At 41.6% G+C, this 15,981-nt stretch overlaps 1 protein-coding gene across 2 annotated transcripts in view; it reads left to right on the top strand.

The window, feature by feature from the left end:
* The first annotated feature begins 1,577 nt into the window (after window positions 1–1,577).
* dlgap4a (discs, large (Drosophila) homolog-associated protein 4a) overlaps window positions 1,578–15,981 on the top strand; it is a 103,778-nt gene continuing 89,374 nt past the window's right edge. For both annotated transcript variants that reach the window (XM_017487372.3, XM_047160199.2), the window contains exon 1: window positions 1,578–2,032. The gene's annotated coding sequence lies outside the window, so the exon portion shown is untranslated. The remainder of the gene's footprint in view (window positions 2,033–15,981) is intronic.

Below are 15,981 nucleotides of genomic sequence, written 5' to 3'. Positions count from 1 at the left end.
TTCATTGGTTGGTTAATGGTTCTCAATTTCTAAAGCGGTTCTACATGTATCCTCTTGTTAGGTTTTCATCCAGTGCAAATAGGACCTGTTAGGTTTTAATAGGTTCTAGGTTCTAGCAATAATATCAGTAATGCCATTGCAGTTCACATATAAACATGTGTTCACATATAAAGTATTCCTGAATAATTAGGATCCACTTTGTGAAAGTCTCTATCAGTTCCTGATGGGTAATGAAATAACACGTCGTCAAGTCATCTTTAGCTGTTGCTTGCGGCCGGGTCAAGCTGATCTGTCCTACAGGTTTTAATGTAAACATGATGGTTAAAAGACCCTGGTTTAACGGTGCTCTAGGTTACAATGCTGATTATATATAATATTATATATAATGTGTGTGTGTATATGTGTATGTATACATATATACATATATGTGAATCAATTCCAGAAAGCCTAGAGTCTTAAGGCTGCATGATGTCATATTTCAATAATTTTCTTGCCACATACTGCAATTTCACATCATGCAAATGGTAATTAATCCATAAACAATCCAGTAACACGGGATATAATGGCTCAGAAATTTAGTCAGAACAAGGTAAGATTTCTTGTCCAGCTAATGAAAACTGTGAGCACAAAAACAGTAAATAAAGAAGGAAGTAATGAGGATCAGATGACTCCTAGTATCCTAGTGACGAGGACCTCTGGTGGTGTGGGGTGGCATTTTATTTTATTCATTACTTTCATTTACTGTGCAACAGGAACCTACATCACAAATGTTTAAATACAAATAATAATAATAATAATAATAAAAAGTTAATGCTGGGAATAATAACAACAATGTATTAAAAATAACAATGATGTTCATTTAACATTACTGACTACATTAGTGTGAGACTAGCAGCATTATTTATAAATAATTTTGTAATTTTATTTTGTTCTTACGCTAATGCGTATATAAAATGATATGTAGCTATTTTGCATTGTATTGTCTGATGTTTATTGAACAAACACAAAGCGTAAGCTGTTACGAAGCACTGACACCGCATCCATAAATGTTAAACGAACACGGTTGTCTTTAAGTCCTTCGATGCAGAGCGTCTGCTGTAGTGAGTCGTTGTGGAAAACGATACAGTGTTCATACAAACCTGTGATTTTTATAGAGCTGCTGTCATGGAAAACTAATCTACGCATCCTGACCAATCAGATTTAATAATTCACGGTGACTAATAACATCTGAATTTACTCATTAACCAATCAAGCTCAGCTGATTGTCATCATGTAGTGCAGTTTAATTTATGCTAATGTATGTGGACTAGTCATCAGAGTCGCCATGACGATTTAACCGATTTAGCGATATATCGCGGCGGTTGTTCCTTTATTTTTCCGGTGCTCTAGCCCTCCTCCATCCATCCATCCATCCCTCCATCCCTCCCTCCTCCACCTGCTCCACAGCAGTATAGAGGCGTCGTAGTATAGAGGCTCTTTCTCACCGGCGCGCGCGCGGGCGGAAGCTGGGGGTGACGCTTCCCCGGTAAACGGCGCGCGCGCCTCCAGTCGCAGTCAGTGAGTCACTCCGAAGCAGCGCCGGTGTTGGCTCAGTCGCTCGCTCGCTCGCGCTCACCGGCGGCGGACATGAGGGGAATGTAACGGCAGGATGTGAACATCAGCATTACAGAGTCGTGCTGCTGCAGACACAGGACACAGGACACAGGACATGTAGAGGATCCCCGCGCGCGTCGGTGAGTGGCGCGTGCGCGTCTGGCGGAATTTATTTTTTATTTTATTTTTAATGATAAAGCCGCGGTTGAAAATGCGCGGTGCGTCGGCGCGGAGCTGAAGCGCAACTCACTTACAGGGATTACATATTAATCATAAGAAGAATAAGAACAACAACAACAAACCCGCAATCTCAATGATCAACAGCGCGCGGGTGCGTGAATTCAGGCGCGCTCGTGCGCTTTATTTGTCCGAGATGACCGGATGAGGAAAGGACACGCGACTGGTCTCGAGCAGCAGGTTCACCGGCGGACACGCGCAGGTTTCTCATATGATTTATACATCTGTTCTTGCTGCTGAGGATCTGAGGAAGTAGTTACACAGATATCTATCTATCTATCTATCTATCTATCTATCTATCTATCTATCTATCTATCCTAATGTGGATAATCTCTCTCTCTCTCTCTCTCTCTCTCTCTCTCTCTCTCTCTCTCTGATTCTATTTCTCTAAATGTGGACTATGTACACACACACACACACACACACACACTATCTCTCTCTCTCTCTCTCTCTCTCTCTCTCTCTCTCTCTCTCTCTCTCTCTCTCTCTCTCTACCTATCCATCCATCCCAATGTGGATAATCTCTCTCTCTCTCTCTCTCTCTCTGATTCTATTTCTCTATATGTGGACTACATACACACACACACTCACACACACACACACACACACACACACACACACACACACACACACACACACTATCTATCTATCTATCTATCTATCCTAATGTAGATAATATCTCTCAAATTCTATTTCTCTATATGTGGACTATGTACACACACACACACACACACACACACACACACACACACACTCAATCTATCTATCTATTTATATCTATCAATCTTAATGTAGATAATCTCTCTCTCTCTCCATATGATAATGAGTCTTTATTGGTCTACATTACAGCACAGTGAAATTCTTTTCTTCGAATTCCCAAGCATGTTATATATGTAGACTCTCTCTCTCTCTCTCTCTCTCTCTCTCTCTCTCTCTCTTTCTCTCTTACTCACTCACTCAATCACACACACTGAATGTCAACTAACTGCGCATTATAGTGCATATAGATTGCTCTCCACCTGTACAACCTTCACAACAATCATGCAGAACCAACAGGGTTAGTATGAGCGAATGGGCGGAGCTAGGGGTGGAGTTAGGGGCGGGGTTAGCATTCATAGCACTGTTTTGTATGTGATCAGTCATTACAGAGGAGATATCTGGTGTGTGTGGGGGTGTAAAGTTGTTGTCATGTTGTTGCTAAGGACAAAGAACTGGCAAGTTCGTTTTCTTCTTCTTCTTCTTCTTCTTCCGTTCTGTCACTTTCGCACCAACGTGAGAGGAAACACAAAGAAAAAATTTCAAACGAACATGATGGAAGAGGAGAATGACAACCTATTCGGAGGGGTCATGACCTGTACCTGTACACACACCCACCCACCCACACACACACACACACACACACACACACACACACACACACACACACACACACCCCTAAATAGTTGAATAAGAGAAAGACACATCTTTGTCTTTCTGTCTGGTCATCTTAGCAATTCTGTCTGTCCTCTGTCTCTGACCTGTCTCACCCCACAGTCCTGTGTTTGTGTCACTCCCTCACACACTGAGACGTCTCATTTGCGTGAGCCAGACGTGTGTGATCTGTCATGTGGTTCTCTGCTAAGTGTGTGTGTGTGTGTGTGTGTGTTGGCATAATATCAAGCAGGTCACGTCCTCCACTACAGCAGAGCCATAATTCACTGACTGAGAATGATATACTGCTCTCTCTCTCTCTCCCTGTCTCACGCTCTTTTTCTCTGTCTCACTTTTTCTGTCTCTTCTTGTCTCACTCTCTGTCTCAGTCTATCTCCTGGTCTCACTCTCTTTCGGTTTTACTCGCTCTTTTTTTGTGACTCAGTTTCAGTCTCTCTTTCTGTCTCACTCTCCGTGTTAATCTCTCACCCTCTTCGTCTCTCTTAGCATCTGTCTTCCTGTCTCACTCTGTCTTATTCTCTCTACCTCTCTGTCTCTCCGTTTTCCTGTCTCACACTCTCACCTCTCCCCTTTTCCTATCTCACACTGTCTCCCTCCTTTTTCTGTCTCACTCACTTTCTCTCTCTTCCTTCTGTCTCACTCTCTGTCTCTCTTTTTTGTCTCTCTCTCTGCCTCTTTCTTTTTCTGTCTCACTCTCTGCCTCTTTCTTTTTCAGTCTCACTCTATCTGCCTCTTTCTTTTTCTGTCTCACTTTCCATCTCTCTCTTTGTCTGTCTCTCTCTCTGCCTCTTTCTTTTTTCTATCTCACTCTCTGTCTCTCTTTTTCTGTCTCACTTTGTCCCTCTTTTTTCTATCTCACTCTCTATGTCTCCTTTTTTTTATCTCTCTCTGTCTCTCTCTTTCTCTGTCCCACTGTCTGTCTCTCTTTTTCTGTCTCACTCGCCCTCCTTTTTCTGTCCTACTCTCTTTCTCCCTCTCTTTTCCATCTCACTCTCTCTCTCTCCCTTTTTCTGTCTCACTCTTTGTCTATCTGTTTTTCTGTCTCACTCTGTCCCTCCTTTTTCTATCTCTCTCTGTCTCTCAAATTATTCTCTCTCTCCCTGTCTCTATCTCACTCTGTTTCTCCCCCTTTTCTAGCAGTCTTTCTCTCTCTCTTTTTCTGTCTCACTCTCTGTCTATCTCTCTTTTTCTGTCTCACTCTGTCCCTCCTTTTTCTGCCCTACTCTCATATTCTCTCTTTTTTTCTGTCTCACTCTGTCTTTTTCCGTCTCTATCCCTGTCTCTCCTTTTTTTCTGTCTCACTCTGTCCCTCTTTTTTTCTTTCTCTTTCTGTCTGTCTCTTTTTCTCTCACTCTCTGCTTTTCTATCCCACGCTCTGTTTCTCTCCTTCTTCTATCTCACTCTCGGTCTTAATCTCTCACCATCTCTCTTTTTCCCTCTCACTGAAATTCCTTCTGCTAGAATTTTCTTGTTAGCAGCTCTGCAGTACGGATAAATTATAGCTAAATCCAAAAGCATGTCTAGATACACATCACTCTCTAGTTCTCTTTCTCTCTCTCTGTTCTCACTGCGTCTTTCACTCTTGTTCTCCATTTCCCATGTCCATCGTGTCCTCTGAGTTCATCGTCTCAGCCTCACCGCTCCAGCAGCTGCCAGATTTAGCTGATATTTTCAGGTTGGTGTTCCTCAGATGGCCTGCTCTTGGTCCAGCTGGCCACACTGGGATAACTGAGTCACTCCACAGGTACGCAGGTGAGGCTGAGACTCAGTGAGGGCTGTTGTTGTTGTTGTTGTTGTTGTTCTTCCATGAGCCTCAGCTGCTACTTCTGGATTCCGGCTGCTGCAATTAAAAGTTGGTTTTGGCAGTGGGCAGATGATTGATGGCTGAGCAACAAATCTAAAGACGCCTCAGCGAGACGGAGACGTGCATGGGCGGGCCGAAGCCGAGCCTAATTTACGGCTCTGCGTGCAGAAGCGCTTCATCTGGAGGAACGAGGCGGTTTTAAACAGAGCATTGGTTTCTGTCTATCGGGATGAGCGGGGTGGGAATTTCCACGGAAAATATCGAGTCTAAATATCGCCGAGGAGCTTCTTATAAACTGAAGACCTCCACATAGCTTTTTTTCTTTTTAAACCACAGCACTGTCGAGTGCTCCATTCTGATTGGTCAGAAGGTGATTTGTTTTGTAGAACTGCAACTCTGACTGTAGCACAGGTTTATATTTATGCTGTTGCTATAGTAACAGAGTGTCTAACCATCGGTTATTTCACATTTTAGGAAGGAGTCTCCAGTGTTAGAGCTTTTTTTCTGACTCTTTTGGTCTTATTCTCTTCCAGAGAGAGAGAGAGAAAGAAAGAGAGAGACAGAGAGAGATATTACACGTATAGCTGCTGTGACATAAGTGAGAAACTTGCTCCATGGATGCCGTTACTATAGGAAAATAACTTCGGCGTGTTAACAGTAACTCTGCATCCTCACATTCGTTATTTTCCTCTAACGGTACACCACCAAGTGTTTAACGTTTGTTTAGGAATTTAATATCCACTTCACATGATGTTAAATCATTTCTTTAGGGCTTAGAAATGTGCTGCTTCTGACGACAAGCTCGACTCGCCGAGCTTTCGAAGTTTGCCCGAGGTCACGTATGGAGTACGATGTCGCTGTGACTCATCGGTCAAAGCGAATCAGGAGGAATTGTGGCGCTGCAGAAACTCCACTGAGGAACGAAGCTCGTGAAGAGGTTGTGATTTTAATTTGTGCGACCATGGAATGTAGCTAGAAAGTGGGTGTAGCTGAAAATAACTTGAAATATCTGGAAATGTTCGTTGCTGTAAAATTAGAAAACAAACAAACAAAAACGTATCCTGGATCAATGGGAGATCGATGTCTTCGTGCTGAGCAGAACACGAGGGTTAAGTGAGGGAAAGCTCGCCGTAATTAGCCGAGCGTACCGAAGCTCAGAGATCGATTATTTACGGTGAGGAAATGGCCCGTGAAACAGAGGTGGAGCTGATGTCGAAATGGACGCTGGACATCGGCAGTGTCGGGAGTGGAGTGGACATTGCGTTGATGGATGCATGGCGTACAAGCCCAATGCCTTGCTCCTTGCCGAGGTAATATCTCCACTGCAGCGAGCTGTCCCAGAGAAGTAAATGGGCGGCGTCCAATTCCAACTACAGTCACACTTCCTTGTAATAACAAGGGTTCATAAGAAAAAGACAAATTTGTCCATGGGAATGGGAATGGGACTGATGGATATGATATTCCCGTTAAATTCTGTTGTTGTTGTCGTTGTTTTTTTTCGTGGTCTGTAAACCGAAAATGGGCCATGTTGGCTGCTGACTGTGCAAATGTTGTGAACCCCCTCTACCGCACAGGACCACACCACCGAGCAGGTATTAAGTGGATCGTAGTCCATTTTTTTTCGCACTCTTGACATGATAGTACACGTGTTGCTCCGGCTTTTAAATGTCACAATCACTCTGGGCCGCAAGATCTATCACAACTGCTGCTTTCCGCTCCTCATCTATTATCACCGTAGCCGCTTGGCAGACCTCACGGGACGTTCACGCTGTTGATTTCCACCACGTTCTGCCATCTCTCTTGTTTGTCCAAAAACCTATTTCTAGCATGTACTGTAGAATTAAACTCAGCAAATCAGTACATGACCGTGCAGCATACCAAATATTATGAGTTAGGGACGTAACACAGTGATACCTGAAAGTGGGCGTGGCCTAAGCCAGACAGTGCATGGGACTGCACATCATTTTCTAACCAACAAAAAAAATAATTTTCCCCCTATTCTAATATTACCCAAAATGTAAACAAATTTTACACTAGTGGGATTTAAACTCTTGCATGCACATAAAAAGTAAAAACCTTCCACTCATGAGTGTACTTATTTATCCAATTATATCATCTTTCTGTACATAGTGCCACAATATAATCCTGACCGAGCTGTGTATACGAACTCCGTGTTTGTGTGTGTGTGCGTGTGCACGCGCATGCGTGCTCATCCTGGCATCGTCTATTGTAACAGACAAGGATCTTCACTCATCCTGATATCTGAAGCAGAGATAACACAGTCGCCGCACAGTGCTGACGGGAAGCGCGAGGACTCTGTGGGCCTCACTCTTCACACACAATAGCATGATTCAGCTCTGGACGTATTATACAGTAGAGCACAAAGAGCAAACACGATCACAATTACTGCACGCTGAACATCCTGAGTAGTACACGTCACACACACACACACACACACACACACACACACACACACGAGTCCATGTCGAGCTGATTTAGGAGCGGTCTTTAACTTTCGTGATTAGAGACTCTTAGGGGAAAAAAAGCAGTTCCTCAAGGGTTCTTCAGACAGTTTATGTTCCTGAGGAGTTCTGTAAGGTTCGCTCTACAGATCTTTAACCTACCTGGGTTTTTCAAGTCGATAATAAAGGGTCTGAGTAAATTAGCGAATAACTCTTGAAATCTTTAACCAGGAACTTTCATAGACTTTTCATTGGTGATGTTTGATGTTCGGATAAATCAGTAACAGAAGCTGCTCTGGTTCGTGTTTAGAAAACTAGAGTTGATCAGCATCCTGCTACAGCATTTTCCCCAAGGGTTAGTTTGGCTGTAACGCTGAGTGCTGGATCAGTATCCGAACTGCGGCCCACCAGTTGACGTCCCTCTGATCTGTGACGTCTCAGAGCAGCCAGGAACATCAGGAACATCGTCTGGCTCAGACGTTCTCTAGTGGCACGACCAAAGCAGAAGCATCACCTCAGACCTCAGGATCTCCCCTGATCATTGCTAGAACCTGTTTCCTGTTTGTCCACCTGCTGCTCGTAATTAGTCTCATTGGTGTCTCATTAACCTGTGTATGTGTGTGTGTGTGTGTGTATTTGGCTCAGTGCTTTGCAACATCTTGAATAATTCTACACTGCAAGTCATCACTCCTGGTTTTAAATGAACCTTGTTTTTTTTTTCCTCTCATCTCTGAGCTGCTTTCTAATTTGCGGTTTTCTTCACGCTGTAAAAGCTCGGCCGAATTCTACGACAGACCGTGCAATGACATGTGCTCGGCACGTCAGAAGAACCCAGAGTAAGATGGGTAAACAGGATCGCATGAACACAAACATTCTTGAGCTTGAGGTAACGACAGGGTTTTTTCAGTCGCAGAACTTGTGGATTTAAGTAACATTTGGTAAATGGTCTGCACTTATATAAGGCTTTTTTAACCTTAGCGGTTCTACAAAGCGCGTTACACTGGTTCTCATTCACACACACACTCACACACCAATGGTAGCAGAGCTACTGGGAGCAACTTGGGGTTCAGTGACATGCCCAAGGACACTTCAGTATGTGGAGTCATGTAGGAATCAAACCACCAACTCTACAATTAGTGGACAACCCGCTCTACCACAGGTTCAGGGTTTTGAAGCCCAACGTGGACCTTGATTACTTTTTTTTTAAAAGAAATGTCTTAATCGAGAGACTCAACATTCATCCCGTCTGTTATACTACGTCAACGTTTACTGGAAAGACAAATTTCCATCTAACGTCGTCCCAACTTTGTTTCATTGATACATTTATTCATCTCAACCATGTGCAGAAATAGTTTTTTTCTTTTCTGGCACAGCCATTTGGAGTTTCCTACGGGTGAATTCAAATCGAAACAAAGCAAGTTGATGGAAAAACCTACTAACCTACGACTGAACCTACGGCCAATAAAATCAATTAGCATTCTCTTGGTAACCGTTTTGGCCATCGTGCTTTAATCCGTTTGGGATGTGAACGCTCTAACTCCAATTAGGCAACACGTTCGGACCAGAATTCCCAACACCAATTTCTGAAGATGGGCTCAAACTGTGCCGGCCGACTAATTAGCTTCCAGCCTGGTTTCACCAGAATCTTTTTAAGCTCCTTCTTTATCAACAGCTGGCCCGCTGAGCACTCCTGGCTTTCCTCCAGGTTTCTTTCAGACGGGGGGGAGATATCATATGGGATGGCATATTTCAGCGTCCTCGCAGCAGCTTGCGGTTACGTTCCTCGCTCAACAGAAGCCGAGGCGGCGGTCAGAGGAAGGACGAAGGACGCGCAGATCGTCACGTTATAGCCACGCGTGCCATTCTGCACGTATTATACAGTAAAGAACAAAAGATCTGGAGTCGTTTCCTGTTATAGGAAAATAATTACAACGAGGTCATGTGACCTCAAAAAAAGTTTTTTAAAAACTTGTTATATCACAACAGTTTGCCAACGATTACAGTTTTTATTTATTTATTATAATAAACGTAATACTGGACATTTTTAAAGCTTAGTCATGACTAGTCTGCTATAGAAATCCCTGTGAATGAGCTGTTACTATAGAAACAATAACATATTAGAACGAATCAATAGTTGCTAATTCACTCGAGGCAGGTAGAGTGAAATTTTTTAAGAATCGAAATCAAATTAAGCCTACACTCGAACTGAAACCTCGCCGCTTCTGACCTTCAACTCAATGTACAGTATGCTTGCTCACTTTGGATCATCCAATAAGCAGGAAAATCTGACCTACTTTGACTATAACGCCCGATCTCCATGCAAATCCGATTACAGTAAAGAACCTTATTATACAGTAATTACATTACTATCATGATCAGGGCAAAAAAATGAAGTACATTCTTATGCAAAAAAAAAATTCCGGTGTGTTTAGCGATGATAAGGGGAAGCAGGGGCAGACGCGGGTTTGGTTTAACGCAGGTGTTATTTAGATACGGCAGTTAATTACGGGGAAAATGTCCTTCAGGGAGGATAATGATGTTTTCAATGTTGATTAAATAATGAATAAATAAATAAAACACAGAGTTAAAATAACTCTGACCTGTAAACTGTGGGTCGCTGGACCCCTTCAGGAAAGAGCTTGGGAGTTTTATGCTTTATGCAAAGTGATGCTCATTAAGATGTGAAGAAAAATGCATGAAAATTTCTCACAACGCATTCTCATGAACTTACTCGCAGCGGCAAACAAAAATAGAGGTGCATTTACGGAAGATCACGCGGGGTCAGGTTTCTCCACACTCGACTGATTCGTGTTGTAGGAGTTCGTCCAGGACACGGCACGCTTTACAGTGAAAATGACAGTTTCACATTTATTAGACACAGATTATATCAAATATGGGAAGTGGTATAAAATATAGGATATATAAAAAATATAGAATATGGGAAGTGGTATAAAATATTATATATATATATATATATATATATATATATATATATATATATATATACAATATATAAAATATGGAAAGTGGTATAAAATATGGGATATATAAAAAATATATAATATGGGAAGTGGTATAAAATATAGGATATTTAACAAATATAAAATATGGGAAGTGGAAGTGGTATAAAATATTATATATATACAATATATAAAATATGGGAAGTGGTATAAAATATGGGCTATATAAAATATATAAAATATGGGAAGTGGTATAAATTATATGGGATATGTAAAATATATGAAATATGGGAAGTGGTATAATATATATATATACACAATATATAAAATATGGGAAGTGGTATAAAATATGGGCTATATAAAATATATAAAATATGGGAAGTGGTATAAATTATATGGGATATGTAAAATATATGAAATATGGGAAGTGGTATAAAATATATATATATACAATATATAAAATATGGGATATAAAATATGTAAGCTCAGTGGTTAAGATGTTGGACTTCTGCTCAGAAGGTCATGAGTTCAAATCCCAGCCCTACCAAGCTGTCACTGTTGGGCCCTTGAGTGAGGCCCTTAACCCTCAGCTGTATAAATGAGGTAATTGTAAGTTTCTCTGGATAAGGGTGTCTGCCAAATACCGTAAATGTAATAAAATGTTTTTTTATTTATTTTTTTTTTATCCAAGTTTAAAAGGTTAGCACCATCTGCAGAGATCCAATCTGTCACTTCTGAGCATTTCTGATCAAAATATTTTTAAAAAAAAATCATTCAAATGCTTCCTTGTTTTTGCTCTAAAACTGTCATTTAGTCTGTTCTAAGCATCTCAAGGTTGGGGCCCAAGAACGCCAATGTTGGGAATTTGAATTTGGGAATTGTTGGATCCTCACTGCTTTGCTTTCTGAATAAATACGAATAAATAAGATTCAAATATGACACAATGTTAACGCTTCTCAAAATGAGGTGGCCATTTTAGCTTGGTTAGCATTTTAGCGTGCTTAAAGCCGTAACAGCGTAGCTGCCGTTTTTGTTTTTTTTCCCTTCAGCATTCAAGTCATTTGTATTATTCTTATTCTTGTAGCTACAGCGACATCACTAGTCTAGTTCTTAGCTAGCGCCTGTGTAAGGAGTCTAAAGTGTCAAAAGTCACCGACATCGACAAAAGTTTCCGACATCTTCAGTACAGAGGAGCTTATGTTCCTTTGTAGGTTCTCAGTAAAATGACAAGCTGTGTGGGGTTTTCGTGTGTGTGTGTGTGTGTGTGTGTGTGTGTGTGTGTGTGTGGTATGGCGAGGGAACGACTGTTTATAGCTGCTATAACATAAAATCGAACAGGAAGTAACTGTTTTACGGAAATTGATAAAAATGTGTAATTGTATTCGCTGGCAACCTGCTGTGGTAATAGAGGAATGCAACACTTCAGGATGTGCTTTTACCCGAAAATAATCAGTAGTGAATTGTGAATCGTGAATCCACCACACCAGCCAGTTGTTGATTGTTTTCCTATAATAACACAACATGTAGCGCTGTACTCCTTACTTACATTATGATAGATGATCATATTTAAGCATAATGATGATATTATGATGACGTGATATTGTGTTATCTTAAATGTCATGTGCAATTAATTGAAATAATTATTCCTGTGACGGTATTACAACAAAAAAAAGGAGGGAAGAAAAAAAAAAGCGCAGTGAGTGTTGCTGCTGGTGATAAAAGCTTTATTTCATATAAGCATCATGTGATCTCTGTTTAGGGATCTGCTTATAAGATTTGTCCCCTGGATATAGAAGAAAAACTCTTGAGAAGAATCAATACAGCGCTAATCAAATCTGTGCTTTGCTGATGATCAGGACGACGCTTATACGTGCACGCAGACGCTGTCTCAGAGGCACTTTAGTGCCACGTATCACCTTCAGGCAGACTGTTGGCCTCCGGAGAATCTCCTGCGTGCGTTACAAGCTACCGGCGTAATTCAATTAGCGAGCAATTCAGCAATCAATACCAATAATCACTCGGAAATCCACGTCTTTAGCTGCGGCGACATCACCACAGAAACACAAACGAGCGTGTTGCTAGGTTACCAAACAGCTATGCAGATGTTCGAACAAAAAGAAGCACTTCTTTAAAGATCAGCCACGGTAAGTTCGGTGTCCAAACCTTCATATACTCGAATCTGATTGTTCAGAAGGTGTTGATTTCTAGCACGGGTTTATATTAACGCGCAATAACAGCTCGTTCATTGTATCCGTCGTGGATGCGCAATATAAAGAGAATTGTAACATTGATGGAAGGAGTCTCCAGTGTTAGTGCTTGGTAGGAGTCAGCGGTGAGGCTGTAGCTTAAGAGCTGAGGAGTTTTTACGCTTCACGCGGTTTCTTGGTAACGTGAAAAACCGCGTGGGGTTTTTTTTTTGGCTTATTTTTAACTTCTAGAGAAGGCAAAATAGGGCTGCTGGGGGGACGAGATAGGGAAGGGAGAACGAGATACACAGCATTAAATCTAACTATAAATGGATCACAATGTTAATGTCGATTACTTTCTGCGGTATTAAGGAATAAAAGACTTCGAGATGTGCCATTGTTACTGGCACGCAACCCCAACGTCGATCATTTTCCGATAGCAGCACGTCCCGGAGCGTTTAATTCGTTGCATCATTAATTTGACCACGTCTTGAGCATCTGGAGTGACTAAATAAAATGAAAAAAACTGTGTTGGAAGCGAAGTTGAGATCTCATCGTCACGGCGACGACAGGCCAGGACACAGAGTGAGCTACAGTACTTGTGAATCAATGAAGCTTTCCTGCATTTTAATTACACTGGAAACGAGTCCAAAGCCCTTTCTGACCTCTTCGCGGCAGGATTACTGTAGACAGAAGGAAATTGAGTGATGTTATAGGAAAACAATCAGCAACTGTGTGAGGTGAAGCTTGAAGTTGATTGTTTTCCCACAGCAGCATGTCTTAATACTTAATATGTTTTATTCCTCTTCTACCACAGCGATTTACCGATAATTACAGTGTTTATTCGCTAAAACGCAACTTTTATCCGTTCTTAAGTCAGAAAACTTTTTTTAAAATTTTTTTTTAACAGATTTACCTTGGACCTGTACAAAGCACTGACACTGGAGACTCCTTCCGTAAATGTTAAACATACCTTACTACCCCTGTACAGAAAACCATATCACCATATCAATGAGTTACACAAATTTGTTGAGTAAAACCGGCGTTTTTACGGCCGCACTACAGTCGGAGTTACAGAAAATGAACCAACACCTTCTGACTGTAAGTAATCTAAATCATAATATAGATCCGATATACAAACCCGCTAATTACACGTACAGTCATTACCGCAGACGTAACTATTAAACATTAGCTACTTAACAACTAATTACCTAGTTTCGAATCCTAAAACGGATGTAAACACGTTGTAAAGTACACTACAGCTACAGTTTTTTTCCCTTTCTCCTCTCCTGCAAGCGCCCTCCTTCCAGCGAGGTCAGTCGAGCAAATCCAGGAGCCTTAGCTTCGAGCTTTAGCTTCATTTACATGATGCTCCGATTTTATAGAGCGTATCTGTCTCGAGTGGGAAAGCGGGCCAATTTGAGCACACGGTATTTAAATATACAGTACGTCTGACTGCATAATGGATTGGATGTGTCTGTGCTTCTGTCCTGCAGACGGTGACCGTTGAAGCGGCGAAATGTAGGAGACGACGACACGAGCTGAGAAAAGAAATAATCGTTCCTTAACTATGGCTTGATTCCAATCCAAATGCTTTTGTTTAATTGTTTTTTTTTTTTTTTAATAAAAAGTAGTACTGGTCTACTGCTGTTTCTCTGCTTCTGTTTTTACAGCTATTCATTTGGACGATGTGTGTATTCAAGGCGATTTCAAGTGAAATCCTGAGAAACGTAGCAGAACCATAGCTGAGTGTCTGCGTTGGATTGTTGTCTGACAGCTAATTGCGTACGGAACGTAACAAAGCCGTAAGAAACTAAATCGAGGGTCATGGATTCGTAACGTGGGCGGTGTATAATCTATTTCATCATGCTTTTAATTCAGCGTTCGCTTTGTTAGAAACTGTTCGTGCCCACAGTTTGAAGGATAAGCTGACCCAAAGCCACGACTGCTACGCTTTACGGCTCCGAGTTATGAAATAAATTCACGGCTTTATTCATATAAAATACGATCATCGAGACGGTGTATCCTCGCACACACGTTTAAGGGACAATGCTGTTCATCAATTGATACAGTCATATTTATGTCTTTAATATCGGCCTCAAATGTCAGCTTTCCGTTCATCTATTTATTTATTTATTTATTTATTTATTTATTTATTTGGAGCGTGTTTACAGCCGAGACATAAATTTCAACGTGACATATCGTGGCTATATCGAAGCGTCAGAGAGTGGCACTGGACTTAATACCGCTCTTCACTCAAGGCGTGAAGAACGAAAGAAAAAATGTGCCACGAGACACGTCTCGGTCTGTTTTAGACAAACTCCACCCATAACAGCGCGTAACTCTCGTGTGACTTCTGAATAGAGCTATGGCTGGTGTTACGTGAGAGCTTATATTAATATGTAGTGTATTTATATATGTATGTATATACTCTGCTATTTTTGTTTTGGCGTTTGTTAGTCAGTAGAATCCTAATCAGTTACTCATTTCCTGTTAAGGTCGTGTTTCTGAACCGTTAAAGCACATGTTTTGCACACACACTTCACAAAGTCTTGCCAAATTCCCTGTTGCGAGAGATTGATACGTTTCTATAGCGTATGTTAACCCTCTTTGCCTTGCCTGCATCTAAATATTCACTATTTCTCAACTGAATAGTTTTGGATCATCCTTCCTCGTTTGAAGATTGATGCCTGAGTATATTTGAACTTTTTTTTTTTGTGAGATTTTGTGTTCAGTAAAACTTCTGACCTCCCAAATCACTTTAGTTACACTGGGCACATCTGGCCAAATGTTTTAATTATGATTCCTAAAACACTTTAATTATGATTGCTAAAATGCCGAGGTTCAACCTCGAACCATCGACACAGCGAAGCGTTCTTATCCGCAATTCACGAGCTTGTCGAGCTGCTGCTGCTGCTGCTTTTTCCAGCCTTGTCTAATTCCTGATAGAGCAAACCTAATTAATTTGCCGGGCGTCAGAGTTATTAATTGCTTCGGGGGGTGACGAAACCTTCCCCGTCGCGCGTGCACAGTGAGGCTTCACGCTCCTCCCGATAGGGCCGCATCAGTCTTGGTGTCACTTGCAGGAAGCTATCAAAGAACACACTTGCTGTCTTTCACAGGAAGCCTGTGAGCCTGCTCATGCTAAACACGCTGACACGGTGACATAACGGAGAAACGGCGCTGAGCGCTTCTCACTGCTTCCCTGCGACGCAGCAGAAATCTTCTCTGGCGTGACTTGGCCTTTTCGTTTCCTCATCATCGTTTCCTCTGAGAGATGTGAGACAAGGAAGGACTCGTCTCACATG

This window comes from Ictalurus punctatus, chromosome 15 (assembly GCF_001660625.3).
Source record: "Ictalurus punctatus breed USDA103 chromosome 15, Coco_2.0, whole genome shotgun sequence".
Classification (NCBI taxonomy): domain Eukaryota; kingdom Metazoa; phylum Chordata; class Actinopteri; order Siluriformes; family Ictaluridae; genus Ictalurus; species Ictalurus punctatus.
Note: the sequence above shows the minus strand (reverse complement) of the source record. Positions and strands in the feature narration are given on the sequence as shown.